Source organism: Amblyomma americanum, chromosome 5 (assembly GCF_052857255.1).
Source record: "Amblyomma americanum isolate KBUSLIRL-KWMA chromosome 5, ASM5285725v1, whole genome shotgun sequence".
In the NCBI taxonomy this organism is placed as follows: Eukaryota; Metazoa; Arthropoda; class Arachnida; order Ixodida; family Ixodidae; genus Amblyomma; species Amblyomma americanum.
This window is the reverse complement of record NC_135501.1, coordinates 22,990,372-23,012,680: the sequence shown is the minus strand read 5'-3', so window position 1 is coordinate 23,012,680 and position 22,309 is coordinate 22,990,372. Positions and strand designations below refer to the sequence as shown.

Here is a 22,309-nt window from a genome sequence, read left to right as displayed (position 1 = left end):
GTTCGAACCCAGCCGTCGCAGCAATGTTTCAATGTAGGCGAAACACAAGGTGCTCGTGTACTGTGCTATGTAAGTGTATGTTAATGAACATTAAACTCGATATGCAACCACCTCTTCGTTTTATTGTCAACCCCCAATTATATCATTAAAGAGAAGCATAGAAGACAGGAAACGTATAATAAGGTTGCAAAAAAAATGCTTCCCTTGCATTCAATTAAAAGACATGGACTTGTATTTTTATCTATTTCTACAACTTCTGTGCACCGCACCTTTCAACTCTAGTAATGTGTGTGGTACTAAAACATGAAGAGGCAGCATATTTTTTAGTCACAATGAATACTCTCGTCTTGCCACTGCACTCAACTGACACAATGTGATGCATCCTTGCAGACACATTCTTGGGCATTCGCAGAGCTTTACAGACAGTTTTTCCAGGCCTTTGGTATGGTTCGCTGTGGAACACATGCCCAGAAATACGAACTCTGTCATGTTCCTGGAAACGGCCAGCGATTTCGTAGGGGACTTGATTGTCAAATAATTTCAAGATAGACCCAACCTGTCTTTGGCTTCCCGAGGACTACAGGCTTTCTGTTAGATGTTTTAGTGCACTGCAGAAAATGTCTGACTACAGGGCTTGCAGAATCTTTGCATGCATGGACTTTGTGGACCATTACGACCCTCCTTGTTACTTTGTGGGGCACCCCTTTAGCTGAAGTGGTCAGAACCTTCAGTTTTCTTATTTCCGACTTGAATCCAAAACAAGAATGTGCCCACAGTGGCCCTTGCAAACTAACACTTTTTACTAGATGCAGGACTCAGTGCACATTGATGTCATTTCCTTCACCAAGCACAGGAACCGTACCCCAACAACAATCTGTACTAGATGCTCTGTGCTCTTGGTGATGTCATTTTGAGACTTCATCCTGCAGGAGGAGGTATACTCTCTTCATAAGAGAGCTGAAATTTTCAAAATATTTAGCTGGCAAGATGCCATCCAACAGACCAAGCAGAAGTACAGTAGCCAATGCTGCCACTTAGTAGCCTTCCATATCTTCCACAGAAGGATAGATCTGGGCAGGTTTCATGTGAAACAGCCGCTTATCAATCTATTTAAGTAGCTGTGGCGATCCTATCTCGTATGGAGTGCCAACATTTGATAGCCACAACTTCATAATCGGGCGTGCCACACCAAGCAGCACACAGTCCATGTAGTCCGGGCTGAAACTCCATAAAATGTTGACCCCAAGCAGGTTGATCAGCGGGGATGGCCATTTCACCGCTTTAACGTGGTCTTCTATCCTGACTGCTTCAGCCATGCCTTCCAGCACGCCAGGTTTAGTCCTCTCAGGCGCTGCTTCGGCACTGATAGGGTACTTGACCGTACCTTCCAAGTAAATGTAATAAAGAAACATAAAATTGAAGTCAGAGCAATTACTTCAGTCTGTGTACAGAACATATAAACAAATATGCACATCTGTAAACACCTGTTATGCATCATTGCATAGTAACTGAAAGACTCCCTAATTTAGATGAACTTGGAAGGAACTTGTACAGCCGTTCAGCGTGACAGAAACTGCAAAGTTTATAAAGGGCTATAGCCATTCAAATGACACCAAAAAGTAACCTGCAAGGGGTCGATTGTAAAAAAATATACAGGTGAGGCCTCCTGAAAGAAGCGTCTGAAATATCAGGCTGTGTAAGCGCATAAAGGTACTGCTAACTACATAGTAAAGCCTTCGAACACCTGAACTTGTGGGTTTTTTCAAATAACAGTGGCATTTGCAAGATAAGCGTCCAGAATTGACAGTGTGTCCGTATTCACAATAGTGAACACGGGTTGACAAGCTGAGTAAGGTTGTGGAGAACTACCGTATCAACGAAAGGCTCAGAAGCACTTGAAAGCGACTCAGGAAAATCATTCCAATTGCCAGATGGAACACTAAAGTCTCCCGTAAGGAGCGTAGGAACGCTCTTTTCACTCCAGGCGCACAATAACTCATTAATGTTTTCAAAGAAGACGTTGTCGCAGTTTCGTGAACGATAGAATCCTCTTACAATTAAATTTAATTCACTAAGAAAAAGTTTTACAACAACGCATTCAATTCCTGCAATATGAGGCAGCCTAGTAGCATTTAGCATTTCTTTGAGAAGAATAGCAACGCCACCGCCACGAAAGTCTCTATCATGTCTTTAAATTTTGTACCCATTGGGTGTTATTCCCCAGTCGGTGACTCCACTATGTAACCAGGTTTCAGTTATTACTATATTATGAGGTTTGTCTGTGGTTAGAATGCCTTCTACTTCGGAAGTGTTGTTTAGCATGCTTCGGCATTAATGTTTAGACACCGAAGTTCAGATATTTCTTTAACACCGTCATTAAGAGGGCTCACCAGTGACAGTGTCCATAGGAAATACATGGGAACTTCCAGAAGCTGTAGCGTGTCTAAAAATGGCTCGATTTTCATTAGGTCTGTGGCAGCGTTTTCTTCTTTAATGAATGGAGGGAATTTTGCAGACAGATGTTTCTTAAATCTCTTTTTTTTTACAAATCACAGGAAAATATCCTGAAAAATTGCACTTTTCGATGTCAGTCTTTCATGCCATCTCGTGAAAAAACTAAGCCAAATATCAGAATTTCGTTCGCAACATTTCCTCCATTTTACTTTCTTGATTGTCAAGCCGCAATTTTCATTCATATCGAGCGTAGTATTTGCGTTTTACAGGCTCTAAGTTGTGTAAGTATTTTCTGCGGGGATTTGAAATTCGCGACAAATCTAACTAGCGCGACGTGGCTCGATCTGGCGTCAGAAATATTCGCGGCAATATTTTGTCGCTACTACACTCTACCACCAGCCCCTTGGTTGTCTGTGTTCGTGCGCGTAGGTTTTTACTCAGAACTTGGACTGACCTGAGCTCTTTCTTTCCTTTTTTCTTGCTTGGGCTGTATTCGGAAAGGATTTCTGCGTTTCTTTTTTGCTCGAGCTCTTGGTGTCGAAAGGAAGTGGAATGCAAGGCCACACCCAAAAGTTCTCCCCCCCCCCCTTTGCCCTCCCGGCAGCCACACAATAAGGCATTGTTAGTGCCAAAACACAGGATGAGGGCTCCCTATTCAGGACAGTGTGAGACAACAGCATTGTTCCTTGCCCAGCGCAAGGGCGCAGTCACCCAGCTGTCGATACAAGTCAAGAATGAAGCTGCAAATATTCCTCATAGGAGGGCCTCGAGCAGATGGCGGCCGGCGCTTACATGAACCCACACGCCTGCTGGTTTTAAAACCGGTACTGGTACGCACGCCGAGCCGGGAGTCGACGGGTCGGGTCCAGTCAATTCCGCCGCAAGGGGTAGGTGACTCAACTCGACCCTGAACCGATGTGATTGTAAGCGCTGTTGGGTCGAAAATTAGGATTATTGAAAGGGAAGGAGATAAATGCGAACTTGCTTTTCACGTGTGCAGTCGCACCTCCGATACAGCGATGGCGTGCCTCAATCTTGGAGGCTGCTACTGCTTGCTCGACGCTTGGTGTCGCTACAGCTGAACCGGTCTCGAATCGCTAAAATCGAGTTCATGTAAACACGCAATAGTTGAGTTGGATTGACCATGCTACACCCGACCCCCGAATCGACCCGCCGCTATTGGTTTCATGTAAACAGGACTAATGGCGTAGACATATTGTCATGACGTAGCGATTAACCTCCTTTCACTGAGGCACTTGACAATCACCTGCGATTTCACGCTATACTCGAGGGCAGCTATGTATGCCAGTGCAACAGCCCACATAAAGATGAGAAAGGACCGTCTCCTTCCTTTCCGTGCTTAGCCCCTGCTGCACTGCAACTGTGACGTCATGAGAACCGGTCGAAGCCAACGTTCGGCTTTGGCTCCAAGCTTGTGAAACCAGAATGTGTCGGATCGTCATCGAAACATCGGTTCTCTAACGAATCTTTTGTCAAGCGTCGGTTTTTTTCCCCAATTCTCCTCGCGACCAGGCATATCTCTGCCAGAATGTTCGCGTTATCAGTGCAGCTGTGTCCACTGTACGCGAGTAAACATGATTGCACCTTATTTGCAGAAAGGAGCTCACGGATTTACAAGCCCCTACTCCAGAATATACATCTCTGTGGTGTAAATAACGTGAAGTCAAAAGTTCATGGCCTGGCCGGCAAACTCGTCAAGTTTTGCTTCTGAACCGGTTTCGCAAGTGTCAAGCGTTCCCCAACTGTCTTTATTCTCCCAGTTAGATATGCCTCGCCACGCCTAGTCGCACCTCCTGCACTCCGCTTCCAAAAGTCGCACATTTCAATGAGAAAAACGCTCGGAAAGGGCGCTATATAAATACATATATAAAATATATAATACATAATATATATATATATATATATATATATATATATATATATATATATATATATATATATATATATATATATATATATATATATATATATATATATATATATATATATATATATATATATAAAAGAACATAAAAAGCAGAGCTCATAATTAGCCTTTTTCGAAAACCATAGCAGGTGTGGAATTTTTGCTTTAAAACCCCTGACGTCATGACAATTCAGGTGCTCTGCCGTTTTTGTGTTCAGAAAGAGCACACGCGGTTGACGTGGCCGCAGTGGCATCTTCTATTAAGTTGCAATTATATCATTTTTAACCATAAACGACTACTAGCAACTTTGTCCAGAACAGTTGGTAGTCGCTTGTGCAATGACGAAATTCGCGTTCAAAGTCACCAAGAATAGCAACAGGACGATCTCAGTGCTTTTGCAAACCGCACATCTCACCCTTTTACCCAAGTCTTATTTGTTCCGTGGTGAAATTGTGAGCAGTGAAGGAGACATGAAACGAAGTATTTCAGCACTTTGACAGCAGTGCGTGCGGTTTTACAACACTCATCCAAGTTCTTCCACGTGCAGGTGCGGAGCGCATACTTTCTTCGGCACGATCCGTTGGCTTCTGCGAGGCTACAAGCTGCACTGGGAAAGGCGTCTGACAAGCTAAAGCGTCGATTACGACGAGCATCGTTGCACCGTTATCCTCTGGGATCATCTGGTGAACGTCGACGCTGCCGCGCATGCGCCGTGTCCTACCAGGCCACAGACCGCGCCTACATATACGGGCCGCTTTCGCGCGCTCTCCTCAGTTTGGCAGCAGTGCGTGCGGTTTTCACAACACTCATCCAAGTTCTTCCTCGTGCAGGTGAGGGCCGTTTTTTTCATTTTTTTACCTTACTGTTGTTGCGCGTACTGCTGCCAAAGAGCCGTCCAAGTGTTTTCAATCAGTTATTTGTCATGTCAAACGTGAAGGAGCTTAGTAAGACGCTTGAGGATTTCAAGCGGGAAATTCGTGCTGAACTTCGCTCCTTCAAACAGAGTGTAGAATATTGTAGTGAATCTTGTGACAGTGTCAACACACTCCCCGCAGAAATAAAGGCGCTACGTGAGGAACTTTCCAAAACACGCAACTGCAACCAAGAACTCGCTGCAGAAAATCAGAAACTGCACATGCGAATCACAGAATTGGAACAGTACTCACGGGCCAATAACCTTGAAATCAAGGGTGTGCCTGATAGCGGAGACGTTTTTGACACTGTGCAGAAGATCTGTGAAAAAGTAGGGGAGCCCGTAACTCAGGAAGATGTTGACATTTGCCACAGAGTACCAACCAACAAGTCTGATGTAAAGAACATTGTACGCTTTGTGCGACGTGACAAACGAAATGCTGTATTAGCTAAAGCCAGGAAGGCCCATTTTTCCAGTCAGGACATTGGTTTCCAAACCGATGATTCTATATTTGTCAATGGACACCTGACTAGGCAAGTCAAACAGCTTTTGGGAGCCGCAGTAATAGGGCCTTGACTGTTTTCAATATATATCAGTGATATGAGCACCGGCTTTTCCCCAGAAGTTCCGATGAAACACTATGCACATGATACTATTGTGTATTCAAAAATATATTCCTCTTTTCACCAGCAAACACTTAGCAATCATTTGGAGAAACTTAGTTTCTGGTGTGATGAGTGGCAAATGGAACTAAATGCATCGAAAACATCTTTTATGTGCATGACACGCAAAAACACCCCTTAACGTTCCCTTACAGTATCGATGGTGAAGCATTTCATTTCATTTATTTCATTTCATTTATTCTACCCTCAAGGCCCGAGGGCATTGAAGAGGAGAGTGGTTGTATACAGGAGTTTAGTACAAGGCGTTTGATTTCTAATTATACAATGATAGCTAAGGCGGAACAAAAACGCTGATGGTCGATGATGGAGGCTGTACTTCCGGGAAGGTGGTTCCAGTCCTTTGCTGTTCGTGGAAGGAAAGACTCAGCTGCGCATTTTGTTTTAAAGAAAGGAATGCCGATTTTATGCGCATGATCAACTCGTGATGAAACATATGATGGAGGAAGTATAAGATCGCGGTGCAGTCTGGGGTTATGATACATTATTTTATGCATTAGGCAAAGGCGAGCGTGCTTTTGACGGCTAGCAAGCGATGATAACTGTAATGTATTCTTCATAGAGGTTACGCTAGCGGTACGGTTATAGTTCTGAAGGGATCCCGTGAAGGGATCCCAAATGGACGCAGCTTACTACGAACGACAGATTTATAGAGGAGAAGTTTCAAGGAAGTGGGGGCAGAGAGAAAGTTATGGCGAAGGTAGCCGAGGGCACGGTTGGCGTTGTTAATCATTGAATTGATGTGAAAAGACCAAGTTACATCACTTGCTATGGGAACGCCTAAATAGCGGTATGAAGACACTTGTTCTAGTTCGATGTTATTTAGATGATAAGAGGTGGGGTGTATAGAAATGCGTGACACACGTAGTACTTTACATTTGGTTTTGTTTAGTTCCATTGACCACGTATTACACCACTCAAGAATTCCATTAATGTCTTTTTTGCAAAAGAAGAGAGTCGTTAGGGTCGTTAATTTCACGAGATATTACACAGTCATCTGCAAATAAATGAATGTGGGAGGTAACGGAAATAGGAAGGTCATTAATATATATCAGGAACAAAAGGGGCCCAAGGACAGACCCCTGTGGGACCCCAGAATGCACGGAAGTGAATGGAGAACAAATGTTATTAGCCATTACAAACTGTATTCTATTAAAAAGGAAATATTCTAACCATGCTAAAACATTTGGGAGAAGATTTAGCTTGCTAAGTTTAAAAAGAAGTAGTTTGTGACTAACCTTCTCGAAAGCCTTGGAGAAGTCTAGAAAGATACAGTCCGCGCATGAACGACGATCCAGAATAGCGTGAAGTTTGTGCGTGAAGGTAAGTAACTGCGTCTCGCACGAGAATGATTTGCGAAAGCCGTGTTGAGCGTCAGTGGACAAGGAGTTAGATTCGAGAAAGGTAACTAAGTTAGTGTATAGCATGTGCTCAAAAATTTTGCATGGTATGCTGGTTAGTGATATTGGGCGGCAATTAAGAGGGGAATTAGTACTACCTGACTTGTGCAACAGAACCACCTTCCCGATCGTCCAGTCCGCTGGAAGCACTGACGTATCAAGTGACTGCTGGAAAATTTTGGAAAGGATGATTGAGGAATAAAGTTTAGTACTCTTCAAGAACTTCGCGTTAATTAAATCTGTTCCAGGGCTTGTATAGGTCTTAAGATTTTCTATTAATTTTTCTATTCCTAGGGGCTCGATGGATATTGCATCCATGATTGAGAATTGGCAGTCCTCCACTCTAGGAAACGTGAGGTTGGAAGAAAGAACAAATTGCGACAAAATGTTTCAATTAGAATTTTAGGACAATCAGTATCAGCGATAGTTGAACCGTTTTCATCTAACAATTTAATTGAATGATTTCTATTGGGATTAATGGCACGCCAAAATTTTTTGGGATCATTTGTGAGCATGTTGGGCAGTGTGTGCTGTAGAAAATGATCTTTGGCGTTTTTCATTGCCGATACATACATGGTATTTGCCGCATGATAAGCTTCCCATTTAGAAACGGAGTTACATTTTTTTGCGTTTCGGTAAAAGCGTTTTTTCCTGTTACAAAGCCTTCTTATGTGAGCGTTGTACCACAGTGCATTTCTATGAGTTGTAATGGTGCGTAGGGGGATATATCTTTCCGTTAGTTCGTTAACCTTAGCAACGAAAATGTTCCAGTTCACCTGCGCCTCCCGGCTATCAAAATCTGTTAAAAATGCATCGAGAAATGAAAATAGTTCTTCGTTGACAGCCTGAAAGTCAGCTCTGCTATAATCACGGATACGCTTGACTTTCTTGTCAGCGTTATTGGAAGGAATGCAGAAATTAAACGAGACTAGGAAGTGGTCACTTATGCCGGGCATGCAAGTCAAGTCTGAAACGAGATCAGAATAGGATGTCAACACTAAGTCTAATATGTTAGCAGTGGTGTCTGATAGACGGGTTGGTTGGGATACTAGCTGAGAGAGGGAAAAGAGTGAACAAAGGTTCAAGAACTCATTGCCTTGCGACGATGGGGATGATTTAGGAGTTATTTCCGAAGACCATGTCAGCTCAGGAAAGTTAAAATCGCCTAACAAAGTAATGGGCGCTGCAGGGTGCCGCGTAACAACAAGGTCAAGCACATCATGCAATTCTGATGTGAACGTGGAAGGATAATTGGGAGGTCGATAGCATACACCAAAAACGTATTTGTGATGGTTTAGTTCTACGCAGGCCCAAATGGATTCTAGATTAGTTTGTACAGGAATGTGATAGGACTGTATTGTTTTCGACATAGCAAGCAAAACACCACCGCCTGGTCGCTGAGTGCGATCGCGTCTGTAAACTGAAAAGCGGGATGAATCGTCAAATATCTCATTATCGTGTACGTTAGGATGAAGCCAGGTTTCTGTTATTGCGATGATATCAGCCTCGCACGTGTCGACAGCGGAGTGAAACGATTCGCGTTTATTAAGAATGCTTCTAGCGTTTGCCAGTAGAACGGATGTGCGAGGAGGTGATAAAGCCAGACCACTTCCCCTCGTTCCATGCTATGGGTTATCTTCGCTTTCCGAAATATTGCTTACCTCAAGGGGAGCGGGACGGCTCTGCTCGCTTTCGACAAAAGATTGGACTTCCAGCTCCTCAATGGTATCGGTATCAGCGTTAAAGATGTAGCACTTGCGATTAACAACCAACTTGTTATATCGCAGGCGGTACTTAGGAGATCGCGGTAGTTTTTTCGCGAATTCTGTTAGTTTTTTGCGGGCAAAACGAGTGGCGGGGGAAAAATCTTCAGACACGGAAAGTTGTTTGCCACTTAGTTTAGTACGGAGGTCTAACACTTTCATTCTGTCTTTGAAAGAGGAAAATTTGATGATAATAGGGCGATTTTTTGAGGGTGAAAAAGTGCCGAGACGATGAGCACGTTCAATGCTTAGCTGTGTGGAATCGTCGTTAAGTACTTCCGACACCGCAGCAAGCGTTTTCTTTTCAGTCTCATTCTATGATTCGCTTTCATCAGGAATGCCATGCAGGATCAGATTATTCCTTCTCGACTGGTCTTCCAGGCTATCTAGACGAGACTGCAGTACCGCCTGGTGCGATGTCAGACGACTAGTAGTGTCCTGAATTGAAACTAACTCAGGCTGGATAGTATTAAGAATGTTAGTTTTTGATTCAAGAACTTCAAGGCGATTGAATACATCTAATATCTTGCTTTGCAGTGATGCTTGATTGTCCTTATTGATCTTAACGTCTGCGCAGATCTGGGTTTGACCTTTAGCTAATTCTAAGGTCCGGTCGTTGATGCTTGTAAGCATCGCCAATATAGACGTTTCAGGATCGTCATTTGATTCTGATTTTGAAATGACTGGGCGCGGCTTGGGCGGGCCGGGGTTGGTCTCAATGTCTCCAGAGCAAAGTAGTACAAGCGATACATCAACACATTCACTGAAGGTTGCGAGCAGCACATGTGGACATGGGAGCAGAAAGAGAAATCGGTTGTCCGATCTTTTGGCATAAGAGCAGAGTTGCGTTAGCCATGGTGCCGGGAAGGCTGCTCCCATGTCCACTGAAACTGCAGTCGAGATGTGGCCTGCGTAAGTAGTCTGCCGCGCAGGCTTCCGTCCCAGATCCGATCGACACGTGTGGCGAGGCGATAGAAGTGCCGGTGACAGGTAGTCCTCCCAACGATGCGCACGCAGGTGATGGTTTTTCCATTTCCAGTGACCGTGAAAAACCGGGGTAAGTCACGAAGCACGGCGAGGCCAGCATGCAGGACGTTGCCAGGGCCATTATAACCTGCGGAACGTAAAGCAGAGTTGCGTTAGGCATGGTGCCGGGAAGGCTGCTCCCATGTCCACTCAGAGTTATAGCATATCGTTACCGTGTTTACGTTACCGTTTACCGTGTTACCGGATGCCAGACTTTCCGGTTAGCGTTGTAAAACACGGAAGGCGTTTTAGCGTGGTGTCGCTCCGGTATCAAGTTACCGTAGCGTAAAAAGAGTGATGATGATAGCTTATGTTGTGATGATAATCGCAAGCATAAATACGCGCGTATTGGAAGAATTTATATGTAGTGAGATCCTGCGTAGATAGCAATAATATTTATTTCTACTTATTAAGTACATACTACGTTATAGGCTGAACGGCTTTGCAAATGCGCTCGTGAAGCTAGCCAGCTGAAGCCGTAGCTAGCAGCCAGCACATAGTCAATCCCGTAGGCCTATCCGACGTTTGTTTTTTTCGTATTTTCGTTGCAGTACTAGGTGGTTGGAGTGTGCCGATTTAAGCGTACGACTGCAAGTTATGGCGCTACAGTGTTTTGACTGACCCCCTCTTGCTTGGGACTCTCTCATGGAGGGAAATCGAAGACATGTATTTATACGTATCCCTCCTTGAGCCAGAGCCGCGCCGAGATCTGGCAGCGCGTGGCCTCTTGAACATTGACCGCATGGAGGACTCAGATTTTTAGCGGCACTTCCGCTTTAAGAAGGCCGATTTTGGTTATCTGGCTGATTGCCTCAAGATACCCAGCGATTTTGTAAGAGCCCAGCGTGTCACTGTGGCCGGCCGTGAAGCGCCGTGCATGACACTGCGGCGGCTGGCGTACCCAAACCACCTATTCGATCTAGAGGCACTTTTTAACTGCCACTCATCTGTGATCTCAAATGTTGTCAACACGGCGTTTGCACATATTGAGCACCATTTTGATCACCTGCTGGAGAACCTGACGACGCATTCGTGGCTCAATCTGAACACCCTTGAAAGGTTATGTCAGGTAAGAAAAGTTCTTTTGATGTGAACATGTTCCGGCGCGAAATACTGCATGAGAAGCCTTATTATAGCGCAGATAAAGTATAGTGCAGGTGGCCTGTGAGTAATAAACAAAGTTCAAGCCTGGGCTTCAGAAGTTACCTGTGCTTCCTTTGTTGAACTATCAGTATACCAAATTCATTTATGCATGCCTACAAAGTTTTGAGCAACTCGTTACCGCGTATTTAGTGCCGAAGGCTCATGTATATCTTGCAACAAGCGGCTTTATTTGAAAGCTGGCATAAAATAGGCCAGTAATGAGCCTCATTATTAGCTACAGAATGATGTTTCGTTACCTCATGGCTGATATTGTGTTTGAACAGCTGTAAAACAATCCTGACATAGGAACAAATATTAGAAGGAAAAAAGTATGGTTTATGTTGCTTTATAGGTTTTGTGTATGCCTTTTGCATCGAATGGCATTGAGAAACTTTAAGAGTCTGTTGTTCTTTTTTCAGGCTGTGCACGCAAAAGGGGCCCCACTAACAATCTGTTGGGGATTTGTAGATGGAACTGCTCGGCGAATATGTCGCTCGTCATCAGAGCAGCAACAAGATTTTTCAGGGCACAAACGCTGCCATGTACTCAAACATCAGGCCGTGAGGTGCCCCAATGGCATAATTTTCCAGCTAGACGGGCCTTTCTGAGGCCGAAGACATGATGCAGGTAGCTGCATTTACTTCATATGAGTTTGTTAAATTGCTTGAGCACATTATGGTAGAGACCAACCCAGGTAAGAATTACGGACATGAAGCCTCAAATTTGCCATGAAAAGGGACACCCGGTAGAGATGGAGGTTGTCCTTTACTGATGTGGTACCGCATTCTACTCACACGGAGACCACTTTCATCAAAAAATGACCCGGCATAAGAGCGTTAACAGGACAAGCAAAGTGGATGGGTGTATTTGAACTCTTTTGTGCTGCAGTGATGCCACCTGTGCTTGCAAACATACATGTGTGTTGTCATTAAGTGTAGAAAGTCAGTGGTCATTCTCTGCAGTGATGATGGACATAGCTGCAATTAAATTGTCACAGAATGGACTACTGTTTTGCACAGTCAGTATGCATGTGGTCCTCTGAAAAGTGGCTGTGCAGTTTCATACAATACAGCACTGTTGAAAATATATGTATGAAATGATTATGTATTTCTGAATCCCGATTCTGCCACGTCACATGGCCTGACACTAAACCTATTTTTTATGTAACTCAACTTGTCGTTCATTTGTGCTGTTATCAGTAAAGCTCGAGCGATCACTTGTTACCTGCTCTCATACACAGGAAAATGTAAAATGATGGCAAAATCAAAGAACTGCTTGCATTGATTAATTTTCATGAACAGGCAGAGGGTAGCTAGAGATTTCAGAAAAAAATGCAGGGGCACATAAGCTCCTCCTTAACTGTGTGATGCGTTAGCATAATGAATTAATTGCCATATATGCAGAAGGTCATTCTATACCGACGATCATGAGGTTTTATTAACCAAGGGCATCTGTGGCCAAACAGCGCCATGGCACTAGGTGTTCTCTTCTACTCAAGGTGGGGTCAAAGCCCCATTTTTCATGCATTTCACCCAAAAGAAGCCAATCACTAGACCGGGGAAAGCTTCTACCCATTGTACCACCGTCATACCTCAGCAAAATTGCGAGTGCTCACTCACTCACAAAGCTTTGGTCGACCTACGGGCTCACTCACACTCACAGAGGCTCAGGGTCACTCAACTCGGGAACTCAAAGTCATTTAGGCTCACAACTCATTCGGGCTCAGACTCACCACTCATCTAGGCTCGCTCACTCATTTCGGCTAATGGCTCGCCTGGGCTCACTCGTTTCTACTCGCTACTTATCTGCCCTCGCTCATTTCAACTCACTCACACATTTTAACTCATGACTCACCCTGCCTCATCTTAACTCAAGACTTTTATAAGCTCACACCACCTGAGGCTATTTTATCTATTTTATGCCCAACGGCCCAAGTTACGTGCCTAAAACGACAAAAAGTTATTAAAAACACGGTGATGCGATCAGCTCTTAACTTAAGTTATCCTGTAGCCGGGCCTGGCTGAGAGGCCTAAAGGCCTGCAGCTGCTGCTCGCAGGACGTTGCAATGACGCCGCAAGGTCACGGATCTAGGTGGCCCACCTGCCAGAGCCATGCCCGTGATTTTTCACTCACAACACCGACACCGGATTTATGGGTAACAGGCCTTTATTGCTTCAGTGTTAAAATTCTGAGCTCTATTTTGGCTTTGTAATAATGAGTGTGTGCAGGTTTTTGCTGCCACGAAAATGGGTATCATCCACCAAGTCACCCTCCTCCCATTCTGTGCAGATGCTTACGTTATTATTATTTCTGTGGTAATCATTTGAAATTCCAGCTTTGTTGAAGTGCAAATCCTGTATCTGGTATCCATTTCTTAATGCTTAAGCTGCCATTTCATTTCAGGCATGCTCAAGAAAACAAGCCTGTACGAGAAGCTCGAGAAGATAACCCAAGGCCACTGCTTTGTCATATATGGGGACCCAGCTTATCCGCTGAGACCCTTACTGCTCAAGCCATTTGGGGAATTCAGTCTTCAGCCCCACGAAGCCTGGTTCAACAAAACAAATGAGCAGTGTACGTCAAGCAGTAGAGTGGGGGTTTGGGAAGGTGACCACAGAATTTGCATTTCTCGATTTTGCTATAAATCAAAAGGTCAGGCGGCAAAATATTGGTTGCATGTACCGAGTGGATACACTATTGTCAAATGCTCACACCTGCCTGTACGAAAGTCAAGTTTCGCAATACATCAGTGTAGACCCACCAGCCCTAGACGAGTACCTGGTCCCATTTTTCAATTAGTTCCTCTCCGTGTTGATCAGATTGGCTTGCCGAGCAACGGGTATCCTAAGTGTTTTGCTTGACAATCATCCGTCGCAAACCGTTCGTTTAATGTCTGGTTGTTCGGCGCCGACTTGTGCAGTGTCATAGAGGCCGCACTGAAGATTGTCCTAGCTTCTTCATAGATATTCAGGGCTCCCTCTTCATTTTCTGCTCCCGTTAAGAGGTCGTACACATACAAGGAATGCGCCACCAATGATGCTGTGTCCGAATACTCTTCTTCCATATTCCTCAAGTGATGGTGTAGAGTTGCGGTCAACAAGAAAGGACTCGCTGTGGAACTCGCTTCATTCGAAAAGTCTGCACTTCGCCTGTTGTTCCACTCACACCCGATTTCGTATGGTACCACAGAAAGCACAATACATCTCTGTCATCCTCTCATCTCTATTTGTAAGAATGCCTTTTCAATATTTGCCATGAAGTCTATTTTGTTGCTTCTGAAATTCAGTAGCAGTGTGATAAGGTCAGCTGGCAAATTCGGACCACTCGCGAAGTTTTGGTTCAATGACTTCAACTTCTGTCCATGCGACGAAGCATCGAAAACCACTCGCAGTCTCGTCGTATTGCTCGTTTCTCGGAACACCGGCTGATGCGGCATGTAGTAGATCAGCTTTCCCTCTTCTTCCTTTTCTACCACTGGCTCAGCTATGTGGTGCATGCGATACTGTCTAATGCCAGCGTCGTAGGCTTCCAGCAATTCAGGAGTTCTTCGAAGGCGGTTTTTCAGCTGGGACCGTCATTTTTCAGCAGTCTCCTTGTCATTTGGATTGATGTTTTGCCTCCAGAGAAGGGCTACCTCGTATCGTGATCCACTACGCCGCATATTGTCTTCGAAAGAATCAAGCAGCCGTTGCCCAACAAAGTTATTGTCATCCGTGACTCCGATAGACTCCAGGGTCCAAAAACGTTCCAGGCAATTTATGGTCTCACTCTCGGCCAGTGATGTGCGAAGGGAAATGGTTTGCATGCACTTGCAGTCAACTATCTTTACTTCTACTGGTCCTTGAATGCACCACCCAAAGGCAGTCTCGACTTCTTGGAGTTTTCTGTCTAGCGGCTTGTTTCTTCCAGTTACAAGTTCCCAGTAATGCTCTGACCCGACGAGGAGGTCGATGTCACCTCTTTTGTTATCGCAGGTCCTGTCGGCTGCAGCCAGAGGTTCAAGTAGTTCCTTGATCCTGTGTTCAGGAATCTGGATTCTTTCTTCACATATAAGTTTGTCTCAAGAACTTCGATCTGTTTGACCTTCTTGTTTTGCGCGGTTAGCGACACCAGCACTGCTAAAGCCTCGCTCTGATTGGTGTCCACCAAACACGCCAACCTTTCACGTTTCTGTTCTAAGAACTCGACACCCGAGTTTTCCTGATGCTCGCTTTGTAATGAATGAACGTGGGCTGCCGCCGTCAAAGCGAGCACTAAGTATACCGCATTCGTTTCACCGGCACACAACGCCGTTGCCGTTTGGAGCAGTACTCGTTTGCGAGTTTCTGTCACTGTAGTGCAAATTCACTGGGACTGTTGTCGCATCGGTTGCATTTGCTTTGACTTTCCGATGGGTAAATTCTGTATCGCACATTGTCGTCGCATGCTGCCCTGCACAGTTACCGCCTTTAATGCTGCTTCTGCACTCGTTAGAACGGTGATTTGCCTTCGTACAGCGGAAGCAGCGTCTTCCCGAACGTAGCATTTTCTTCTTTTCATCGAATGAAATGCCAGCATGGCAGGCGTTGGTTGCGTTGTTATTCTCCTTGCAAAGGAAACAATGATCTGATAGCGCGGCCTCAATGAATACCTCCTATACATAGGTTTCATGCGATGTCTTGGGCGCCACGATGAAGCTCAAGGCAGAGCTGCATTGCAGGTTGCGGCTGGTAATAAAAAATGGATTAGAAAAATGTGCGTTTCTGGCATCCATCTAATCTCAAACATGGAGGCAGCTATGACCTCTGTGCAACCCAGGTATATGCATTCATATATGCCACTGCTGGGCTCTTTGCTATGCCCCTGGTCGTTCTGAATATGTTTACTATTTCTGTCTATTTGTGTTGTGTTCGGTTTTATGGCACATAGGCGGCTAAGGCCATCATGCGCCAAACGCAAGGTATAGAAAATTCTTGTGCCGGATTTTATACGACAGAAATAAAGCGGTGCTGTAAAGGACCTAAAATGTTATTTCACACCATGTAGTGTAGGTAAAAGGCATAATTTTTCGAAACGGCCAATGGTAAAGGCTCTAAAAAAGGTCAGGTAACCTCAGCGGCCATCCTCTGCAGAGGAAGGATGTCGAGGCCCCAACCAATGAAATACACACCTCAGCGTTCTTCTCAGGAATGAGAACGTGGCTGAGGTGTATCAGATAAAAGTGAGCCATTCAAAGTTCATTAAGACAACCAAAATCTCGTAAAAAGTTAAAAACATGAGAAATGTCAACAATTGCATTATCACTCAAGAGTAGTGCTGGGTGAAATGGAATGCATTGATTATTAAATTGACTAAAATACTTCTTTCTTAGCTTTTCTAGGTTTGAACATGCAAATAAGATATGGTTTAGTGTGAGCTCGTCGCCGCATCATTAACAAACGGGTTTGGCTTTTTTTGCAAGTAAGTAGTTGTGTGTCAAGTGCGTGTGTCTTATGCGAAGGCGACATAAGATTACTTCGGTGAAACGTCCCTGGTGTCTGCATGACTTTCATTCCCCCAAGGTGGGCTTTATGAAGTGTAGTTTGTTGTTCAGTTCATTATCCCACTCTTTCTGCCATTTGTTCTTTAATTTGTTATGTACGAAATTCATGCAGTCTTTGAAAGCTATGTTCACATTTTTTATTTCACCATTTTGAGCTTTTACTGCTGCTGAGTCTGCTCTCTCGTTACCCTCTATGCCGACGTGGCTTGGGACCCAGCAGAACCTTATCATATGTATTTGTGTTGTGACTTTTTCTGTGCTGTGTATGATTTGGCCTACTAAAGGTTCAACTGCATTTCTTGACTGCAGCGGTGAGTAGGCTGAGGGAATCTGTGCAATTATACTGTTTTCGATGCTCTCATGTACTATTTTGTCCACAGCCATACACACTGCGCAACATTCGGCAGTGAAGATTAATACATAACTTGGCAATTTTACTATTTTTTCCCATTTCCCCTGTACTACGGCACTTCCAATGTGCAACGCTGTTTTAGAGCCATCTGTGTAAACCTCCATGTAGCTTGAATATTTCTCTTTCAAAGCCAAGTATTCTTGTAGTAGATGTGGATGTGGTGTTTGTTTTTTACGAAACTGTGTTCGAGAGAAGTCGCAAGCAGCGGGAGAACAGTACCATGGTGGCAATGGATTGTGCCTCGTGGCAATTTTTGGTAGAGCATCTAGTATTCCGAGTTCATGACATGCATCTTCAAAGCGTAGTAACAAAGGTTTGATCGACTGTGGTTTATTATTGAACAGTCTTCTAGATGTGCACTTGGTAACTATGGGGTAACAAAGGTGTTTTGGTAAGGATCTTATTTTTAGTACATATGCCCAGGTAAGTATTGCTGTTCTGTTTGCAAGAGATGGTTCATTCGTTTCTGCAATATACTATTTATGGGGGATGTTCTGTATGCACCAGTTGATATACGAAGACCCAGGTTATGTACGGGATCCAGTTTTTTTAGGTATGATGGTCTTGCAGACCCATACACAATGCATTCATAGGCCAAAGTAGACCGTACTACGGAGCGGTAGATCTGTAAAAGGCATAACCTGTTGGACCCCCAGTGTTTCCGTGAGAGTACCTTCAATATATTTAAAGATCGAGAAGCTTTTTTTTGAGGGTGTTTATAAGGAGTAAGAAAGTGAGATTTTGATCAAAAGTTATGCCTAAGAATTTATGCTCTTGTTTTATTTGTAGAACACTTTCATTCAAGAGCAGGGTGGGATTAATCTGCATGCCTCTTTTTAGTGAGAAAAGGACAGCAACTGTTTTTGTGGAGAGAACTTAAATCCATTTTTGCCTGCCCAAGTCGCTAGTTTGTTCATCGTAAGTTGTATCTGTCTTTCGCATGTTGGTAAGCTGGAAGATGTGCATAAAATTTGAAGGTCATCAACATATACGGAATACATGATGTTCTTTGGAATTATTCGTGATATTGAGTTAATTTTTACAATAAAAAAGGGTACTTAGAATACATCCCTGCGGTACGCCATTTTCTTGGATGAATTTTTTCGAAAGCGTGCAGCCTAGACGTACACGAAAGGAACGGTCAGAAAGTCCTTAGACAGTTCAGCATCCTGCCATGGATGCCTCACGAAGGTCACGAAGAATCCCATACCTCCAGGTAGTATCATAAGCTTTATCTAAGTAAAAAAAACTGCTAGACAGTGCTCTTTGTGTAGGAATGCTTCACGCACCGTGTTTTCGAGACGGACGAGACGGTCATTTGTACAGCATGTTTTTTTAAAACCACATCAGTGGATATCAAGAAGTTTTCGCGATTCAAGGATGAGCATTAACCTAATATTTAGCACACCAAAACACTTAGCAAGACAACTCGTAAGTACTATTGGCCTGTACTACCAGCCGAAGTTGGTGGTTTTCCATATTTCAGGAAAGGCACAACCACAGCGTTTTTCCACGCCTCTGGCATTTTTCCGGACTGCCATATTTTATTGAAGAATTTTAAAAAAGCTTCTACAGCATATTCGGAGAGGTGAGCAAGCATTTCATAATGTATTTCGTCTGGGCCTGGTGCTGTCTGTATGCCGGCCGAGAGAACTGTACGGATTTCTTGATGTGTAATTATTTATTGTAAAGTTCATTTGCACTGCCGCTTGTTGGTAGTCCTTGTTTTTCTGTTGTGTTCTTGTACTTCATAAATGATTGGGTGTAGTGTGAGGAGCTAGAAACCGTGGCGAAGTGTTCCCCTAGTTTGTCGGCCTGTACGCTAATGGTTGTTTGTGTGTCCGGAGCTGTTAGGAAAGGAATTGTGAAAGAAGTAAAGCTGCCATTAAGTTTGCGGACTTGCTCCCACATTTGTTTCGATGTAATTGAACTATTTATGCACGACACATACTTTTTCCATGAAGTTTTCTCAGCATTGCGACGTATGTACCGTGCTTTTGCTGTCGCCTTTTTAAAATTTATGAGGTTGTCGTGCGTGGGATATCTTCGGAAAGTTCCCCAGGCTTTGTTTTGTTTCTTTTTTGCTTCTCTGCACTCTTGTGTGTTCTAGAGCTTATTATTTTGCCGTACAACTCCTGACGATTGAGGAATGGCTAGATGTGCAGCCGCAATATTATACACGTTGTAAAATTTTCATTTAGTTCGTCAACGGTAAGATTATCAGAAAAAATTTTCTCCAGACAGGCCTTTTCTTCAAATAGTGGCCAGTCCGCTATGTGCAGCTTCCAACGGCGTGGTTTTGTTGGGATATTTGGTGGTGGTGATGCACAGTTAATTACCACTGGAAAGTGATCATTTCCGTACGGGTTATCAAGAATATCCCTCTTAAAATCGGTAAAAACGGATGGAGAGCTAAAAGACAAGTCTATGAAACTCACCTTCCTGAGGATGAAGAGCAATATGTGGGTTTGCCTGTATTGAGCAAGCAGACGTTGTTGCACAGAATAAAATCTTCTAAAAGCCGACCTCTAGTGTCTGTCTGTTCACTCCCCCAAAACGAACAGTGCGCATTAATATCCCCGACTACCAGATATGGCTCTGGTAGCTGCCTAAAAATTTCCTCTAGATCTTGTTGTGTTACAGTGAGATGTGGTGGAAGATATATAGAGCATACGGTAATTGTTTTAAAGCTTAGCACGGTGACTGCAATGGCTTCATAATTCGTCTGGAGCTTGATTTCATGGGTTGCAACGCCGCTCTGAACTACAGCAGCAACGCCTCTAGAGAGCCTATTTGCTTGCTCACGGTCACGGCGAAAGACTATACTTCTTAAAAATATTTTTATGACAAGGTTCCAAGTTGGTCTCCTGAAAACACAATGCCACAGGAGATAGAGTATATTCAGGATATCTGTTGCGTCGCTATAGTTATTTAGAATTCCACTGCAGTTCCAGTGGATAAGGAACGCCATGATTTTTTTTTTTGGGGGGGGGGGGGGGTAATTGTGTTGAGACCTTAGGTCCCTCCTTGCTGAGGGCCTGTTGTTAAGGTTTTTTTCTTTTTTGCGATCAAGAGAGTTCCGCATCCACAGCGGCGGAGGTCAGCTCTGACTTGTGTCCATCGCCTCACTGGATGCGTTGGAGTTCCGCGGAGAGGCCGCGGGCAGGGAGGTTGTGGGCTTCTCCTGAACAGGGGAAGCCTTGCGGGCTGCCGACTTGGTGGCCGGCGGGCCCTTTTTCGGGGGTGGCATAGCAGCTTTCGCTGCATCTGCTAGGGGCGCGGATGGCCCTGCCTCAGCCTCACTAGGCGTGAGCTGGGCAGGTGCCGAAGGCCGCTGTGGTGTGCCGCGCCCACGCACCACATCGGCGAAGTTTGTATGTATGTGCAGTGAAAGAGAATGTGCGCTGAGTCGTTGCGTAACGCTGTCTTGCCTCTTTAAAGGTTATATTCTCTTTGGTCTTTATGGTAATTATTTCCTTTTCTTTTTTCCATGCAAGGCACGACCTTGAATAAGCGGCGTGGTCGCCTTCGCAGCGCGGCGCAGCGCGGCGCAGCATCGCAGTCGTTTGATTGATGATCAGCGGAGGCCCATTTGGCGCAGGTATCGCGGCCGCGGCAGCTTTGGGAGCCGTGGTCAAACCTCTGGCACTTGAAGCAGCGTCGAGGGTTAGGTATATATGGACGGACAGGGATTTTTGCATATCCTACCTCGATTGACTCGGGCAAAGAGCAGGAGGCGAAGGTCAGAACCAGGTGCTTTGTCGGAATTTCCTTGTCTTCTTTACGGATTTTGATTCTGTGTACATTAGTCCCATTCTGGTCTGACAATCCTTCGGGCATTTGTTCTTCGGTTAGTTGCAAGAAGTCATTGTCAGAAATGAGACCGCGCACTATGTTTAGGGATCTATGTGGAGTCACGGAGACAGGAATATCACCAAAAGTTTCGTTGCTTGCCAGCTTTGAAATCTGAATATCAATCAGTTCGAGCAAAAGGTCACCACTAGCTAGTTTTGTCACTTTATACTTAGGGCCCAGGGAATCTGTGAGAACTTTGGATACTAGAAACGAGGATATAAGTCTGGCTGGCTTTTCTTTTGTTCGCTATGAACGATGTGGTACTTTGGGAAGGTAGCTTTCTTTTTTCTGAAAAACTGAGAGGTGACACCGGTCCGCCCTCTTCTCAGAGGGCGATCATTTGAAAGGAGAGAGGTAGTCATAAAAAAGTGTGTTCAGGAGCGTAAATTGCTGGGCTAGTTGGTTCATAATGTTGTCAGGGTGGAACCAGCGGAACACAGACGCAGGACAAGAAAAGGAGGTACACACACCACACCGCTGGACTTGCAACTGATTTATTTCGAAGAAAACCACCACATTTAAAGGATTCCCTGCGCAAGCGCACACTCTTTATCACGGATAAAGAATATAACTTTCTTTTATCTTAATACAGTTGTTCCCTTCATCCAGAGTGTGCGCTTGCGCAGGGAATCCTTTAAATGTGGTGGTTTTCTTCGAAATAAATCAGTTGCAAGTCCAGCGGTGTGGTGTGTGTACCTCCTTTTCTTGTCCTGCGTCTGTGTTCCGCTGGTTCCACCCTGACAAAAAAGTGTGTTCTTCGGCCTTGGTGCCAGCCATCCACCATGGAGCCCAACCAGGGGACGCGATAGGAACTTGTAAGTCCTGCCCACGACAGCTGTACACCATTGGTATAACCAAATATGGGCAACTCAGGGTTGTTTTAACCTTTGCCGCCTATGAAATATGTAAGAAAAAGACGGGAAGAGGAGGAGACAGGAGAGTTGTGAGAAAGACGATAGGAAAGTAAAAGATGGAGAGGAGGACAGGAAAAGGTGACTGCCGATTTCCCCCGGTCGGGTCAGGCCGGAGGTGCCATCCACAGGAAGCTGCAGCGCCAAAGTGGTGTGTTGCCTCCGCCGAGGGGCCTTAAAGGTCCAAACGCTCGGCATCGGCTCAACCACCAGGATCCCCTTTTCCCCTGACACGGCGATGCCACGCACGGCGAGGCGCAGGTGCTCGGGTCCGTGGTGAAGCACTGTTCACCATCATCCCCC

The 22,309-nt window shown here is 44.7% G+C and overlaps 2 pseudogenes; one reads left to right on the top strand and one right to left on the bottom strand.

Moving 5' to 3' along the window:
• Positions 1–247: 247 nt before the first annotated feature.
• Positions 248–1,412, bottom strand: LOC144133739 (uncharacterized; annotated as a pseudogene).
• Positions 1,413–5,517: 4,105 nt separating this feature from the next.
• Positions 5,518–14,106, top strand: LOC144133738 (uncharacterized; annotated as a pseudogene).
• The last annotated feature ends 8,203 nt before the right edge of the window (positions 14,107–22,309 follow it).